Source organism: Triticum urartu, chromosome 1 (assembly GCF_003073215.2).
Source record: "Triticum urartu cultivar G1812 chromosome 1, Tu2.1, whole genome shotgun sequence".
NCBI lineage: Eukaryota > Viridiplantae > Streptophyta > Magnoliopsida > Poales > Poaceae > Triticum > Triticum urartu.
This window is the reverse complement of record NC_053022.1, coordinates 31,510,697-31,527,991: the sequence shown is the minus strand read 5'-3', so window position 1 is coordinate 31,527,991 and position 17,295 is coordinate 31,510,697.

Here is a 17,295-nt window from a genome sequence, read left to right as displayed (position 1 = left end):
CTCGTTTCGATGCTTAAAAGTCTGTCCGAATCATGTTAGCAGTTGCCGCATTTTGTGAAATATGGCAAATGGATTTCAAAACTGTATTCCTTCATGGATTTCTTAAAAAGAAGTTGTATATGATGCAACCAGAAGTTTTTGTCGACCCTAAAGGTCCTAACAAAGTGAGCAAGCTCCAGCGATCCATCTATGGACAGGTGCAAGCATCTCGGAGTTGGAATATATGCTTTGATAAAGTGATCAAAGTATATGGTTTTATACAGACTTGCGGTGAAGCCTGTATTTACAAGAAAGTGAGTGGGAGCACTACAACATTTCTGATAAGTATATGTGAATGACATATTGTTGATCGGAAAGAATGCAGAATTTTCTGGAAAGCATAAAGGAGTATTTGAAAGGAGTTTTTCAAAGAAAGACCTCGATGAAGCTGCTTACACATTGAGCATCAAGATCTATAGAGATAGATCAAGACGCTTGATAAGTTATTTCAATGAGTACATACCTTGACAAGATTTTGAAGTAGTTCAAAATGGAACAGTCAAAGAAAGAGTTCTTGCCTGTATTGCAAGGTGTGAAGTTGAGTAAAGACTCAAAACCCGACCACAGCAGAAAATAGAAAGAGAATGATAAGTCATTCCCTATGCCTCAGTCATAGGTTCTATAAACTATGCTATGCTGTTTACCAGTCCTATTGTATACCTTAGCATCTTTCTAGCAAGGGAGTACAATAGTGATCTAGGAGTAGATCACTGGACAGCGGTCAAAAATATCCTTAGAGGACTAAGGAAATATTTTTCGATTATGGAGGTTGTCGGTGTCAAAACCGGCGGATCTCGGGTAGGGGGTCCCGAACTGTGCGTCTAGGCGGATGGTAACATGAGATGGGGGACACGATGTTTTTACCCAGGTTCAGGCCCTCTCGATGGGGGTAAAACCCTACTCCTGCTTGATTGATCTTGATGATATGAGTATTACAAGAGTTGATCTACCACGAGATCGAAGAGGCTAAACCCTAGAAGCTAGCCTATGGTATGATTGTTGTTTTTGGTCCTACGGACTAAACCCTCCGGTTTATATAGACACCGGAGGGGGCTAGGGTTACACAGAGTCGGTTACAAGGAAGGAGATGTACATATCCGTACTGCCAAGCTTGCCTTCCACGCCAAGGAGAGTCCCATCCGGACACGGGACGAAGTCTTCAATCTTGTATCTTCATAGTCCAACAGTCCGGCCAAAGGATATAGTCCGGCTATCTGGATACCCCCTAATCCAGGACTCCCTCAATAGCCCCTGAACCAGGCTTCAATGACGATGAGTCTGGTGCGCAGATTGTCTTCGGCATTGCAAGGCGGGTTCCTCCTCTGAATACTTCATAGAAGATTTTGAACACGAGGATCTTGTCTGACTCTGCAAAACAAGTTCCACATAAAACCGTAGGGAGAATAATATTTTCACAAATCTAATCTGTCAATGCATTCCGCAGTGTGACATCACACCACAGCCAGGTCACCATTCGAATCGTTTTACACAACCAACCTCAGCGTGTTTCGCGAGGTGGTTTCCTTGGCACGTCTTGTCGAAGCAGAGATCGTGTCCCCTTATTACGGGATTCCCATCAATACGGACGTGGGTAACCCAACCGCGCCATCAATTACGGCGCTTGGGGGATAAGCGAGTTTTACCAGGCTGGTGGAGGCGCATAGTTTTGTCCGCCCTTATAAAGGGATAAGGGTTCACCTTTTCGTACCCACGCCTTCTTCCTCCTTGCTCATCCATTCTCGCGCACTCGAGCTCCAGCGCCCAAGTCCACATCCTTCTCCTCAACCCTCTCCAAGCATGTCCGGAGCGGGAGGCAAGTGGATGGTCTCCTCCGTTACAGAGGGAGACATCAAAAAGCTAGGCGGGCCGGATACTTAGCCGCGGATATTGCGCACCGGCTGCCAGCCACGGGGTAGATCGTCCCTACCCCGAAACCTTACGAAAGGGTGGTTTTCCTGACCCACTTCGTCCACGGATTAGGGTTTCCCCTCCATCCATTCGTCTGCGGCCTTATGTTTTGTTATGGGCTGGACTTCCATGATCTAGCTCCGAATTTCATCCTCAACATCTCGGCATTCATTGTCGTGTGCGAGGCTTTCCTCCGCGTCCGGCCCCACTTCGGCCTGTGGCTGAAGATCTTCAATGTCAATCCGAAGGTAGTAGGCGGCCAACAAGCGGAATGCGGAGGAGCCATGGTGGGCAAAATGCCCAACGTTACATGGCTCGAGGGCTCCTACGTGGAGACCATAAAGGGGTGGCAATCGGGGTGGTTCTACATCACCGAGCTGCGCGACACCAACTGGGTGGCGGCCCCCCGAGTTTCGATCCGGAATCCCCACATGGCTCACTTCCTGGAAGGAGAAGGGCCTGTCCTGGGGCTCATCGGTGGAGCTGGACGGACTCCAGAAGTGTATCCGGAACATGATAGGCAAGAAACTCAAGCTTGTCAACATAGTCCAGGTCATGCTGTTCCGCCGGATCCTCCCGTGTCAACGACGGGCTTTCAACTTATGGGAGTTCGACCCGGTCCAGCACCAGACTCTACGCAAGCTCTTCGACACGACGCATAAGGACGTCTGGAAGGTGTTGTTCAAGGGCTTCGTGGTCCCCCCTCTCGTTACCGAGGACCGCGGGCTAAGCGAGACGCGCCCTGCAAATCCGGTAAGTTCTGTACACCTCGTAGGGTATTTATTTTCCATAGTTTAACCACGTGCTGGGTCTGAGCTCCCATGCCTTTGACAGGACTGGGTGGAGATATCGGAGCAGATTGACTGTCCGGCCCCTCTGCCTGAAGACCCAGCAGACGCTCTCCTAACGGAGATGCAGACTCCGGCTCCTTATGAGGTGCCGGAGAAGAAGATCAAGAAGAAGGCCACGGGAACCCGAAAGAGTTCCCGGCGCCAGGTGGTATCAGACTCATCGTCCGATAACTCCGAGACGCACTCCTCTCGTGAAAACGAGGAGGAGGAAGATGACGGTTCTCCCCCTCCAGCCGGGGAGACAGGAAAAGGAAGGCCGCCCCAACCGGGGTGGCCGGAGGGTCCAAGAAGGGAAGGAATCTCCTTCCGGACTGTTCCACCACCGCCGCCGATAGCTAAGACGAGTGGTTACTCAGGGCCAAGCCCCTGGCAAAGTCGTAAGTATTTGGATACCAGAGTAACTCACAGCATACTTTTATTGCACTGCTTCTCCTAACGTCGAATATGATCATGCAGTCCGCCCCGAGCCCGCATCCACGTATCCTCGTCGGACGGTTCCTTGGACTCGTCGGATATGAATAGCAAGTCACTTCCAACCGCCTCCTCTCCTCGCCCTACGGACAATGTCAAGGTATTGTCTCAAGGGGCACCGAACCGAGGGGAGGTAGTCCTGGAGGCGCCTCAAGGCGACCTTCCGGACTCCAGGTGCAAAGGGAGCAAGACTCCCAAGGGCTCCAAGTTCGGCCCTTAGCCGAACACCGCGCCGGAACCTCCAGTGGTTCCGGACTCCGGCAGGAGGCCCCCTGCCAAGAGGGGCAAGCCGCCCATGCCGGTGACCTCTGTCTATCCAGAGGCACCAGACAACCTGCTGGGAGCGCTTCGCGGTGCTTCCATCGACGAAGAGCGCCTCACTATTATGAGTGCGGTGATCAAGAAGGTTCAGTCCGCCAAGAGCGGACTGACTGAAGCCTGTGCCAGCCTTCTAACAGGCTTTGAGGTAAGTATTTAAAATATAGGAAAATATTACCGCATAGACAGTAGCCCCTGATGATCTGTTTGGTGTTCACAAAGAAAAGCCAAATAGAGGATCAAATAATATCTGCAGGAGTCTAATACAAGTATGTCTATATGCGTATGCAGGCTTCGCTGCTGACCTCTGCTGCACTGACTGCGAAGGTCGCCGCACTGAAGTAGAACCTCGAGCGGTCCGAGAAAGAACTTGGCCTTGCCAAGAGGGAGCTCAGGAGAACAAAGGTAAGTAATACCTTGTCTATATATATATATATAAAAGATGTGGTTGCAAAATGATAGGATCATCATGGATGTGCCAGGGGCCACGACCGAAGTCGTGACCCTGAAGCGAGCGCTGTCCGAGGCCGAAAACAAAGCGGCCGAGGAGCGCACCGAGCGGGAGAAACAAGAGGCACGGGTGGGCGAGGTGCAGCAAGAGCTCCAGTCTCTCGTGAAGAGTCCGAGCTTGTCGCAGCCCTCGAGAGCACAAAGCATGCCAAGGCTGAAGCCCAAAAGGCCCTCCAGGAAATTGAGGCGATGAGGAAGATAGCGGTGGGTAAGGCATTCATTATGCAAAGCAAGCATGTGAAAGTAAATTACTTGTTACTTACCCGAGTCCGGAGCTCTCCAGGAGCATTCGCAGATTTGCCCCGCAGCGTGTCGGATGCCGCAAAGTACTACCAGGCCGAGGAGGGAAGCTCGACGGAGAAGTTGTTCTGGTCTTAGTATACTGGGACCAAACACCCGATGCATGTGAGCGACCAGCTGAAGCAACTGGTCGAGCTGCACAAGGCGGCCGAACAGGCCATGAGGGGCCTTATAGTCCGGATGTGGCCTGGCGACTCCCTTCCCAATAGCTACTTCGGCCTGGTGAGGCGGCTTGTGGATGCCTGCCCACGGCTGGAAGTCATAAAGCGGTCCGTCTGCATCGAAGGTGCACGCCGGGCTTTTGCCCGTGCGAAGGTGCACTGGGCCAAGATGGATGCCGAGAAGCTGGTGAAGGAGGGGCCGCCGCAGGGCAAGGAGCATCGCCACCCTAAAATGTATTATGAGGGTGTCCTGAAGGGTGCCCGTCTTGTGGCGGACGAGTGTGCGAAGGATGTAATTTTTGAATGAACTTGCTCGTGTGATCCTGTATTATGAAAACTTGTTCATGTGCGGTATGCAACACTTGTTTGAATTTAAAATATTACCTTCTGTGCGGCTGTTTATCAAATCTGAGAGATGGCCAGTCGTCGTCTTCTGCCCCCAAGCCACGAGTGCTGGGGTGTTCGGGATAAATCTGAGCACTCTTTTTCCCATTGTTGGGTCCTTCGAGGGAGGTGCTCAGCACAACGAACAAGGCAATCAGACTATAATGCTTTATCACTCTCACTTAGCCATAGAAGTCTACAATTTTAAATTTTGGCGAAGCCCCTAGTATTCCGAAGGCCGAATTCGGGGCGCTATACATGCCTAAGCCGGACAAAGCCGACTCCTCGCCCTAAGCGGCATAAGTCTTTAGGGACTCGAGACCTCTCGAACAGCGACCAGCTCTCGCCTTATCATGACAGTCAGTTTTAGCTTTCTCTACTGAGGTGCTTGCCCAGATGAACCGGGGCACAATCGCAGTAGTTCTCCCAGTGCTACCTTAGCTGATAAGCGGAACGTAAGGTACCAAAACATGGGAGCCGGGCAAACCCAACTATTGACCCAAGACATGATTCGGAGCTGATGCATATAATGCTATAAGTTTGGGGTGCCACACTGTCGAAAGTGTTCGGACTTCTCACGCCGTATTATGGGGTACACTTAAGCCCCTGGCGTATTGACCGTACCAGAGTGTACGGGTGCTGAATGTCATGAATGAACATATATATATAAAAGAATAGAAAATGCGGTAATAGTCTAGTGCTATGCATTTTTTTATTCAAAAAGGTGCATTGAAGTAGAATGATACAAGTAGTGCGATAAGCAAAAAGTAGGACTATTTGAAGCAGAATGGTATTTAAAGCAGGTATTTCACTTGTTATCAGAGACCACCTAGGAGTTCCATGGTGCGACGTAGCTTTCTGTCTCCTTGGTTGTTGTATCGTGTGTCCGGCAATTGTACTGCCGGACGGGGTTTCCAGAGAGTAAAGTCCTGAAAGAGAGAAAAAATGACAAAGCGGGAAGCCCCTAGTGCTGTAGTCGTGCCCCCCACCTATGCCCATAGTATTTTCAATGCGTAATTATGTACGCGTGGTACGGATTTCGCCATTTGGCTGGGACTGCGGTGGGGGCCGCATTGCTATGTGAGCTCGAAACGTGCCAGGCGGTCTTGTTGCAGATTACTCCGGGTGCGCTTGACGGTGTCCGGGTGTTTAGTCACCAAACTGGTGGATTGCCTGAAGATGCTGCTTTGTGCTTTTGCTGCGAGGGCCGCAGTGAGCTCCTCCGTGCGGAGAGAGCGCTCTGTGTTTCCATTGACTGTGATGACCCCCCGAGGTCCTGGCATCTTGAGCTTGAGGTATGCATAATGCGGTACCGCATTGAATCTCGCAAATGCAGTTCGCCCAAGCAGTGCATGATAGCCACTGCGGAACGGGACTAAATCAAATATTAACTCCTCGCTTCCGAAGTTATCCAGGGATCCGAATACCACTTCCAGTGTGACTGAGCCTGTGCAATGGGCCTCTACACCTGGTATGATGCCTTTGAAGGTTGTTTTTGTGGGTTTGATCCTTGAGGGGTCTATACCCATTTTGCGCACTGTGTCCTGATAAAGCAGGTTCAGGCTACTGCCGCCGTCCATAAGAACTCGAGTGAGGTGAAATCTGTCGATGATTGGGTCTAGGGCCAGTGCGGCGAATCCGCCATGACGGATACTAGTGGGGTGGTCCCTGCAATCGAAGGTGATCGGACAGGAGGACCATGGGTTGAACTTTGGGGCGACTGGCTCCAACGCATATACGTCCCTTACCGCACGCTTCCGCTCCCTCTTGGGGATGTGGGTTGCGTATAACATGTTCACCGTCCGCACTTGTGGGGGGAACCTCTTCTGTCCTCCAGTCTGCTTGCAGTAGAAGCACTCAGTCTCAGGCTTAGGTCCAGACTTGGGTTTCTTCTCCTGAGTAGCAACTTGCTTGCTGTTCTTCTTAAAGTTCCCCTTCTTCTTCCCTTTGCCCTTTTTCTTGAAACTGGTGCTCTTATTGACCATCAACACTTGATGCTCCTTCTTGATTTCTACCTCTGCAGCCTTTAGCATTGCGAAGAGCTCGGGAATCATCTTATCCATCCCTTGCATATTATAGTTCATCACAAAGCTCTTGTAGCTTGGTGGCAGTGATTGAAGAATTCTTTCAATGACGCTATCATCCGGAAGATTAACTCCCAGTTGAATCAAGTGATTGCACTACCCAGATATCTTGAGTATATGCTCACTGACAAAACTATTCTCCTCCATCTTGCAGTTGTAAAACTTATTGGAGACTTCAAATCTCTCAATCCAGTCATTTGCTTGAAATATTAACCTCTACTCTTGGAACATCTCATATGCTCCATGACGTTCAAAACATCGTTGAAGTCCCGGTTCTGAGCCGTAAAGCATGGCACACTGAACTATCGAGTAGTCATCGACACGTGACTACCAGGCATTCACAATGTCTGCAGTTGCTGGCGCAGGTGGTACACCTAGCGGTGCTTCGAGGACGTAATTCTTCTGTGCAGCAATGAGGATAATCCTCAAGTTACGAACCCAGTCCGTGTAATTGCTACCATCATCTTGCAACTTTGCTTTCTCAAGGAAGGCATTAAAATTCAACGGAACAACAACACGGGCTATCTATCTACAATCAACATAGACAAGCAAGATATTATCAGGTACTAAGTTCATGATAAATTTAAGTTCAGTTAATCATATTACATAAGAACTCCCACTTAGATAGACATCCCTCTCTTCCTCTAAGTGATCACGTGATCCAGATCAACTAAACCATGTCTGATCATCACGTGAGATGGAGTAGTTTTAGTGGTGAACATCACTATGTTGATCATATCTACTATATGATTCACGCTCGACCTTTCGGTCTCCGTGTTCCGAGGCCATATCTATATGCTAGGCTCGTCAAGTTTAACCTGAGTACTCTGCGTGTGCAACTGTTTTGCACCCGTTGTATTTGAACGTAGAGCCTATCACCACTGATCATCACGTGGTGTCTCAGCACGAAGAACTTTCGCAACGGTGCATACTCAGGGAGAACACTTATACTTTGATAATTTAGTGAGGGATCATCTTATAATGCTACCGTCAATCAAAGCAAGATAAGATGCATAAAAGATAAACATCACATGCAATCAATACAAGTGATATGATATGGCCATCATCATCTTGTGCTTGTGATCTCCATCTCCGAAGCACCGTCATGATCACCATCGTCACCGGCGTGACACCTTGATCTCCATTGTAGCATCGTTGTTGTCTCGCCAATATTAATGCTTCTACGACTATCGCTACCGCTTAGTGATAAAGTAAAGCATTACAGGGCGATTGCATTGCATACAATAAAACGACAACCATATGGCTCCTGCCAGTTGCCGATAACTCGGTTACAAAACATGATCATCTCATACAATAAAATTTAGCATCATGTCTTGACCATATCACATCACAACATGCCTTGCAAAAACAAGTTAGACGTCCTCTACTTTGTTGTTGCAAATTTTACGTGGCTGCTACGGGCTTAGCAAGAACCGTTCTTACCTACGCATCAAAACCACAACGATAGTTTGTTAAGTTGGTGCTGTTTTAACCTTCGCAAGGATCGGGCGTAGCCACACTCGGTTCAACTAAAGTTGGAGAAACTAACACCTGCCAGCCACCTGTGTGCCAAACACGTCGGTAGAACCAGTCTCGCGTAAGCGTACGCGTAATGTCAGTCTGGGCCGCTTCATCCAACAATACCGCCGAACCATAGTATGACATGCTAGTAAGCAGTATGACTTATATCGCCCACAACTCACTTGTGTTCTACTCGTGCATATGACATCTACGCATAAAACCTGGCTCGGATGCCACTGTTGGGGAACGTAGTAATTTCAAAAAAAATCCTACGCACACACACAGGATCATGGTGATGCATAGCAACGAGAGGGAAGAGTGTTGTCTACGTACCCTCGTAGACTGTAAGCGGTAGCGTTAGCACACCGCCGTTGATGTAGTCATACGTCTTCACGATCCGACCGATCAAGTACCGAACATATGGCACCTCCACGTTCAGCACACATTCAGCTCGATGACGTCCTTGCCTTCTCGATCCAGCAAGAGGGGCGAAGTAGTAGATGAGTTCCGGCAGCACGACGGCGTGGTGACGGTGTTGGTGAAGAACAATCTCCGCAGGGATTCGCCTAAGCACTGCGAAAACTATGACAGAGGATAAACTAGAGGGGACGGGGTAGCCGGCATACGTCTTGGTGTTTCTTGATGTGTCTTGGGTGCTAGCCCTACCCCTCTATTTATATGTTGAGCCTTGGGGTCGAAACTTGGAGTAAAAGCCTCCACAAAGTCGGTTTCACCCGAAAGGCAAGAGTACTTCTCAGACTCCAGGGCCAGACGCCAGGGTTCCCGATGTTTGGACCCAGACGCCAGGAACCCTGGCGTCTGGCCTCTAGACTCGGCAAAACTTCCTTTTGCGCTTTCCGAAAACCTTGTGGGCTTTACCCTTCGGCCCAAATAAAGTGTTCTCGTACCCAAATATTTCGGGATACATCTGGAACCCCTTCCGGTGAATTCCGGAACCCTTCCGAAGACTAAACACTATTATCCCATATATCAAACTTTATCTCCAGACCATTCCGGAGTTCCTCGTCATGTCCGTGATCTTATCCGGAACTCCGAACAACATTCGGTTACCAACATACATAACTCATAAACACTATATCATCAACGAATGTTAAGCGTGCGGACCCTACGGGTTCGAGATCTATGTAGACATGACCGAGACATTTCTCTGGTCAATAACCAATAGTGGAACCTAGATGCCCATATTGGCTCCTACATATTATACAAAGATCTTTATCGGTCGAACCGCATAACAACATACATTGTTCCCTTTGTCATCGGTATGTTACTTGCACGGAGCTACTCTACCTAATTTCTCCCACTTTCAATATGTATCCAGATTGAGACTTAGAGTCATCTTGATCGATGTAAAAAGATTGCATCGACGTTACTCTTTACGACGAACTCTTTTATCACCTCCATAACCGAGAAATATTTCCTTAGTCCTCTAAGGATAATTTTGACCGCTGTCCAGTGATCTACTCCTAGATCACTATTGTACTCCCTTGCCAGAAAGATGCTAAGATACACAATAGGACTGGTAAATAGCATAGCATACTTTATAGAACCTATGATTGAGGCATAGGGAATGACTTATCATTCTCTTTCTATTTTGTGCTGTGGTCGGGTTTTGAGTCTTTACTCAACTTCACACCTTGCAATACAGGCAAGAACTCCTTCTTTGATTGTTCCATTTTGGACTACTTCAAAATCTTGTCAAGGTATGTACTCATTGAAATAACTTATCAAGCGTCTTGATCTATCTCTATAGATCTTGATGCTCAATGTGTAAGCAACTTCATCGAGGTCTTTCTTTGAAGAACTCCTTTCAAATACTCCTTTATGCTTTCCAGAAAATTTTCCATTCTTTCCGATCAACAATATGTCATTCACATATACTTATCAGAAATGTTGTAGTGCTCCTACTCACTTTCTTGTAAATACAGGCTTCACCGCAAGTCTGTATAAAACCATATACTTTGATCACTTTATCAAAGCATATATTCCAACTCCGAGATGCTTGCACCAGTCCATAGATGGATCGTTGGAGCTTGCTCACTTTGTTAGCACCTTTAGGGTCGACAAAAATTTCTGGTTGCATCATATACAACTCTTCTCTTTAAGAAATCCATGAAGGAATACAGTTTTGACATCCATTTGCCAGATTTCATAAAATGCGGCAACTACTAACATGATTTGGACAGACTTTTAAGCATCGATACGAGTGAGAAAATCTCATCGTAGTCAACACCTTGAACTTGTCGAAAACACTTTGCGACAATTCGAGCTTTGTAGATAGTAACACTACTATCAACGTCCGTCTTCCTCTTGAAGATCCATTTATTCTTAATGACTCACCGATCATCGGGCAAGTCAATCAAAGTCCATACTTTGTTCTCATACATGGATCCAATCTCAGCTTTCATGGCCTCAAGCCATTTCGCGGAATATGGGCTCATCATCGCTTCCTCATAGTTCGTAGGTTCGTCATGGTAATTAACATGACCTCCAGAATAGGATTACCGTACCACTCTGGTGCGGATCTCACTCTGGTTGACCTACGAGGTTCGGTAGTAACTTGATCTGAAGTTACATGATCATCATCATTAGCTTCCTCACTAATTGGTGTAGGAGTCACAGAAACAGATTTATGTGATGATCTACTTTCCAATAAGGGAACAGGTACAATTACCTCATCAAGTTCTACTTTTCTCCCACTCACTTCTTTCGAGAGAAACTCCTTCTCTAGAAAAGATCCATTCTCAGCAACAAATATCTTGACTTCGGATCTGTGATAGAAGGTCTACCCAATAGTTACTTTTGGGTATCCTAAGAAGATGCACTTCTCTAATTTGGGTTTGAGCTTATCGGGTTGAAACTTTTTCACATAAGCATTGCAACCTCAAACTTTAAGAAACGACAGCTTAGGTTTCTTGCCAAACCATAGTTCATACGGTGCCGTCTCAACGGATTTAGATGGTGCCCTATTTAACATGAACGTAGCTGTCTCTAATGCATAACCCCAAAACGATAATGGTAAATTGGTAAGAGACATCATAGATCGCACCATATCTAATAAAGTACGGTTACGACGCTCGGACACACCATTACACTGTGGTGTTCCAGGTGGCGTGAGTAGTGAAACTATTTCACATTGTTCCTAACTGAAGGCCACACTCGTAACTCAAATATTTTACATCTGTGATCATATCGTAGAAAATTTTATTTTTGTTACGATGATTCTCCACTTCACTCCGAAATTCTTTGAACTTTTCGAATGTTTCAGACTTGTGTTTCATCAAGTAGATATACTAATATTTGCTCAAATCATATGTGAAGATCAGAAAATAATGATACCTGCCGCGAGCCTTAATATTCATCGGACCACATACATCAGTATGTATGATTTCCAACAAATCTGTTGCTCGCTCAATTGTTACGGCGAACAGAGTCTTAGTCATCTTGCCCATGAGGCATGGTTCGCAAGCATCAACTGATTCATAACCAAGTGATTCCAAAATCCCATCAACATGGATTTTCTTCATGCGCTTTACACCAATATGACCTAAACGGCAGTGCCACAAATAAGTTGCACTATCATTATTAACTTTTCATATTTTGGCGTCAATATTATGAAAATGTGTATCACCATGATCGAGATCAAACAAACCATTTTTATTGGGTGTATGACCATCGAAGGTTTTATTCATGTAAACAGAACAACAATTATTCTCTAACTTACTTGAATAATCGTATTGCAATAAACATGATCCAATCATATTCATGCTCAATGCAAACACTAAATAACATTTATTTTAGGTTTTACACTAATCCCGAAAGTATAGGGAGTGTGCGATGATGAGCATATCAATCTTGGAACCATTTCCAATACACATCGTCACTTGACTCTTAACTAGTCTTTGTTCATTCTGCAACTCTCGTTTCGAGTTACTATTCTTAGCAATTGAACTAGTATCAAATACCGAGGGGTTGCTATAAACACTAGTAAAGTACACATCAATAACATGTATATCAAATATACCTATGTTCACTTTGCCATCCTTCTTATCCACCAATTACTTGGGGTAGCTCCGCTTCCAGTGACCAGTCCCTTTGCAGTAGAAGCACTCAGTTTCAGGCTTAGGTCCAGACTTGGGTTTTTTCACTTGAGCAGCAACTTGCTTGCCGTTCTTCTTGAAGTTCCCCTTTCTTCCCTTTGTCCCTTTACTTGAAACTAGTGGTTATGTTTACCATCAAAACTTGATGCTTTTCTTGATTTCTACCTTCGTCGAGTTCAGCATCACGAAGAGCTTGGGAATCGTTTCCGTTATCCCTTGCATATTATAGTTCATCACGAAGTTCTACTAACTTGGTGATGGTGACTAGATAATTCTATCAATCACTATTTTATCTGGAAGATTAACTCCCACTTGATTCAAGTGCCCGGACAATCTGAGCACATGCTCACTGCTTGAGCTATTCTCCTCCATCTTTTAGCTATAGAACTTGTTGGAGACTTCATATCTCTCAACTCTGGTATTTGCTTGAAATATTAACTTCAACTCCTGGAATATCTCATATGGTCCATGACATTCAAAACGTCTTTGAAGTCCCGATTGTAAGCCGTTTAAGCATGGTGCACTAAACTATCAAGTAGTCAACATATTGAGCTAGCCAAACATTCATAACATCTGCATCTGATCCTGCAATAGGTTTGTCACCTAGCGGTGCATCAAGGACATAATTCTTCTATGCAGCAATGAGGATAATCCTCAGATCACGGATCCAATACGCATCATTGCTACTAACATATTTCAACTTAGTTTTCTCTAGGAACATATCAAAAATAAAACAGGGGAGCTAAACGCGAGCTATTGATCTACAACATAGATATGCTAATACTACCAGGACTAAGTTCATGATAAATATAAGTTCAATTAATCATATTACTTAAGAACTCCCACTTAGATAGACATCCCTCTAATCCTCTAAGTGATCACATGATCCATATCAACTAAACCATGTCCGATCATCACGTGAGATGGGATAGTTTCAATGGTGAACATCACTATGTTGATCATATCTACTATATGATTCATGCTCGACCTTTCGGTCTCAGTGTTCCGAGGCCATATCTGTTATATGCCAGGCTCATCAAGTTTAACCTGAGTATTCCGTGTGTGCAACTGTTTTGCACCCATTGTATTTGAATGTAGAGCCTATCTCACCCGATCATCATGTGGTTTCTCAGCACGAAGAACTTTCGCAACGGTGCATACTCAGGGAGAACAATTGTACCTTGATAATTACTGAGAGATCATCTTATAAAGCTACCGTCGAACTAAGCACAATAAGATGTATAAAAGAGAAACATCACATGCAATCAAAATATGTGACATGATATGGCCATCATCATCTTGTGCCTTTGATCTCCATCTCCAAAGCATCGTCATGATTCCCATCGTCACCGGCATGACACCATGATCTCTATTATCTTGATCTATATCAATGTGTTGTCACATGGCCGTCTCTCCAACTATTGCTATCGCATAGCGATAAAGTAAAGCAATTATTTGGCGCTTCCATCTTATGCAATAAAGAGACAACCATAAGGCTTCTGCCAGTTGCCAATAACTTCAACAAAACATGGTCATCATATACAACAACTTATATCTCATCACGCCTTGACCATATCACATCACCACATGCTCTGCAAAAACAAGTTAGACGTCCTCTACTTTGTTGTTGCAAGTTTTACGTGGCTGCTACTGGCTGAGCATGAACCGTTCTTACCTACGCATCAAAACCACAACGATAGTTTGTCAAGTTGGTGCTGTTTTAACCTTCGCAAGGACCGGGCATAGCCACACTCGGTTCAACTAAAGTTGGAGAAACTGACACCCGTCAGCCACCTGTGTGCAAAGCACGTCGGTAGAACCAGTCTCGCGTAAGCGTACACGTAATATCGGTTTAGGCCGCTTCATCCAACAATACCGTCGAATCAAAGTATGACATGCTAGTAAGCTATATGACTTATATCGCCCACAACTCACTTGTGTTCTACTCGTGCATATGACATCTACGCATAAAACCTGGCTCGGATGCCACTGTTGGGGAACGTAGTAATTTCAAAAAAATTCCAACACACACAAGATCATGGTGATGCATAGCAACTAGAGGGGAGAGTGTTGTCCACGTACCCTCGTAGACCGAAAGCGGAAGCGTTAGCACAATGCAGTTGATGTAGTCGTACGTCTTCGCGATCCGACCGATCAAGTACCGAACGCACAACACCTCCGAGTTCAGCACAAGTTCAGCCCGATGACGTCCCTCGAACTCTGATCTAGCCGAGTGTTGAGGGAGAGTTTTGTCAGCACGATGGCATGGTGACGTTGATGATGTTCTACCGACGCAGGGCTTCGCCTAAGCATCGCTATAGTATTATCGAGGTGGACTATGGTGGAGGGGGGCACCGCACACGGCTGGGAGAAATCAACAGATCAACTTGTGTGTCTCTAGGGTGCCCCCTTACCCTGTATATAAAGGAGCAAGGTGGGTGCTGTCGGCCTACAGGGGGCGCGCCAGGAGGAGTCCTACTCCTACCGGGAGTAGGACTCCCTCCCTTTTCGTTGTTGGACTAGGAGAGGAGGGGGAAAGAGGAGGGAGAGAGGAAGGAAAAGGGGGGGCGCCGCCCCCTCTCCTTGTCCTATTCGGACTAGGGGCAGGGGCGCGTGGCCCTGAACTGGCCACCTCTCCTCTTCTCCACAAGGCCCACTATGGCCCATTAAGCTCCCAGGGGGTTCCGGTAACCTCCCGGTACTGCGGTAAAATCCCGATTTCACCCGGAACACTTTCGATATCCAAACATAGGCTTCCAATATATCAATCTTCATGTCTCGGCCATTTCGAGACTCCTCGTCATGTCCGTGATCACATCCGGGACTCTGAACAACCTTCAGTACATCAAAACATATAAACTCATAATATAACTGCCATCGAAACGTTAAGCGTGTGGACCCTACGGGTTAGAGAATTATGTAGACATGACCGAGACACATCTCCGCTCAATAACCAATAGCGGAACCAAGATGCTCATATTGGCTCCCACATATTCTACGAAGATCTTTATCGGTCAGACCGCAAAACAACATACGTTGTTCCCTTTGTCATCGGTATGTTACTTACCCGAGATTCGATCGTCGGTATCTCAATACCTAGTTCAATCTCGTTACCCGCAAGTCTCTTTACTCGTTTTGTAATACATCATCCCGCAACTAACTCATTAGTTGCAATGCTTGCAAGGCTTATAGTGATGTGCATTACCGGGTGGGCCCAGAGATACCTCTCCGACAATCGGAGTGACAAATCCTAATCTCGAAATACGCCAACCCAACAAGTACCTTCGGAGACACCTATAGAGCACCTTTATAATCACCCAGTTACGTTGTGACGTTTGGTAGCACACAAAGTGTTCCTCTGGTAAACGGGAGTTGCATAATCTCATAGTCATAGGAACATGTATAAGTCATGAAGAAAGCAATAGCAACAAACTAAACAATCAAGTGCTAAGCTAATGGAATGGGTCATGTCAATCACATCATTCTCCTAATGATGTGATCCCGTTAATCGAATGACAACTCTTTGTCTATGGATAGGAAACATAACCATCTTTGATCAACGAGCTAGTCAAGTAGAGGCATACTAGTGACACTCTGTTTGTCTACGTATTCACACATGTATCATGTTTCCGGTTAATACAATTCTAGCATGAATAATAAACATTTATCATGATATAAGGAAATAAATAATAACTTTATTATTGCCTCTAGGGCATATTTTCTTCAGTCTCCCACTTGCACTAGAGTCAATAATCTAGTTCACATCTTTATGTGATTAGTTCACATCTCCATGTGACTAATACCCAAAGAGTTTACTAGAGTCTATAATCTAGTTCACATCGCTATGTGATTAACACCCAAAGAGTGATCATGTTTTGCTTGTGAGAGAAGTTTAGTCTACGGGTCTGCAACATTCAGATCCGTATGTATTTCGCAAATTTCTATGTCTACAATGCTCTGCACGGAGCTACTCTAGCTAATTGCTCCCACTTTCAACATGTATCTAGATTGAGACTTAGAGTCATCTTGATCGATGTAAAAAGCTTGCATCGACGTAACTCTTTATGACGAACTCTTTTATCACCTCCATAACCGAGAAATATTTCCTTAGTTCTCTAAGGATAATTTTGACCGCTGTCCAGTGATCTACTCCTAGATCACTATTGTACTCCCTTGCCAGAAAGATGCTAAGGTATACAATAGGACTGGTAAATAGCATAGCATAGTTTATAGAACCTATGACTGAGGCATAGGGAATGACTTATCATTCTCTTTCTATTTTCTGCTGTGGTCGGGTTTTGAGTCTTTACTCAACTTCACACCTTGCAATACAGGCAAGAACTCTTTCTTTGACTGTTCCATTTTGAACTACTTCAAAATCTTGTCAAGGTATGTACTCATTGAAATAACTTATCAAGCGTCTTGATCTATCTCTATAGATCTTGATGCTCAATGTGTAAGCAGCTTCATCGAGGTCTTTCTTTGAAAAACTCCTTTCAAATACTCCTTTATGCTTTCCAGAAAATTCTGCATTCTTTCCGATCAACAATATGTCATTCACATATACTTATCAGAAATGTTGTAGTGCTCCCACTCACTTTCTTGTAAATACAGGCTTCACCGCAAGTCT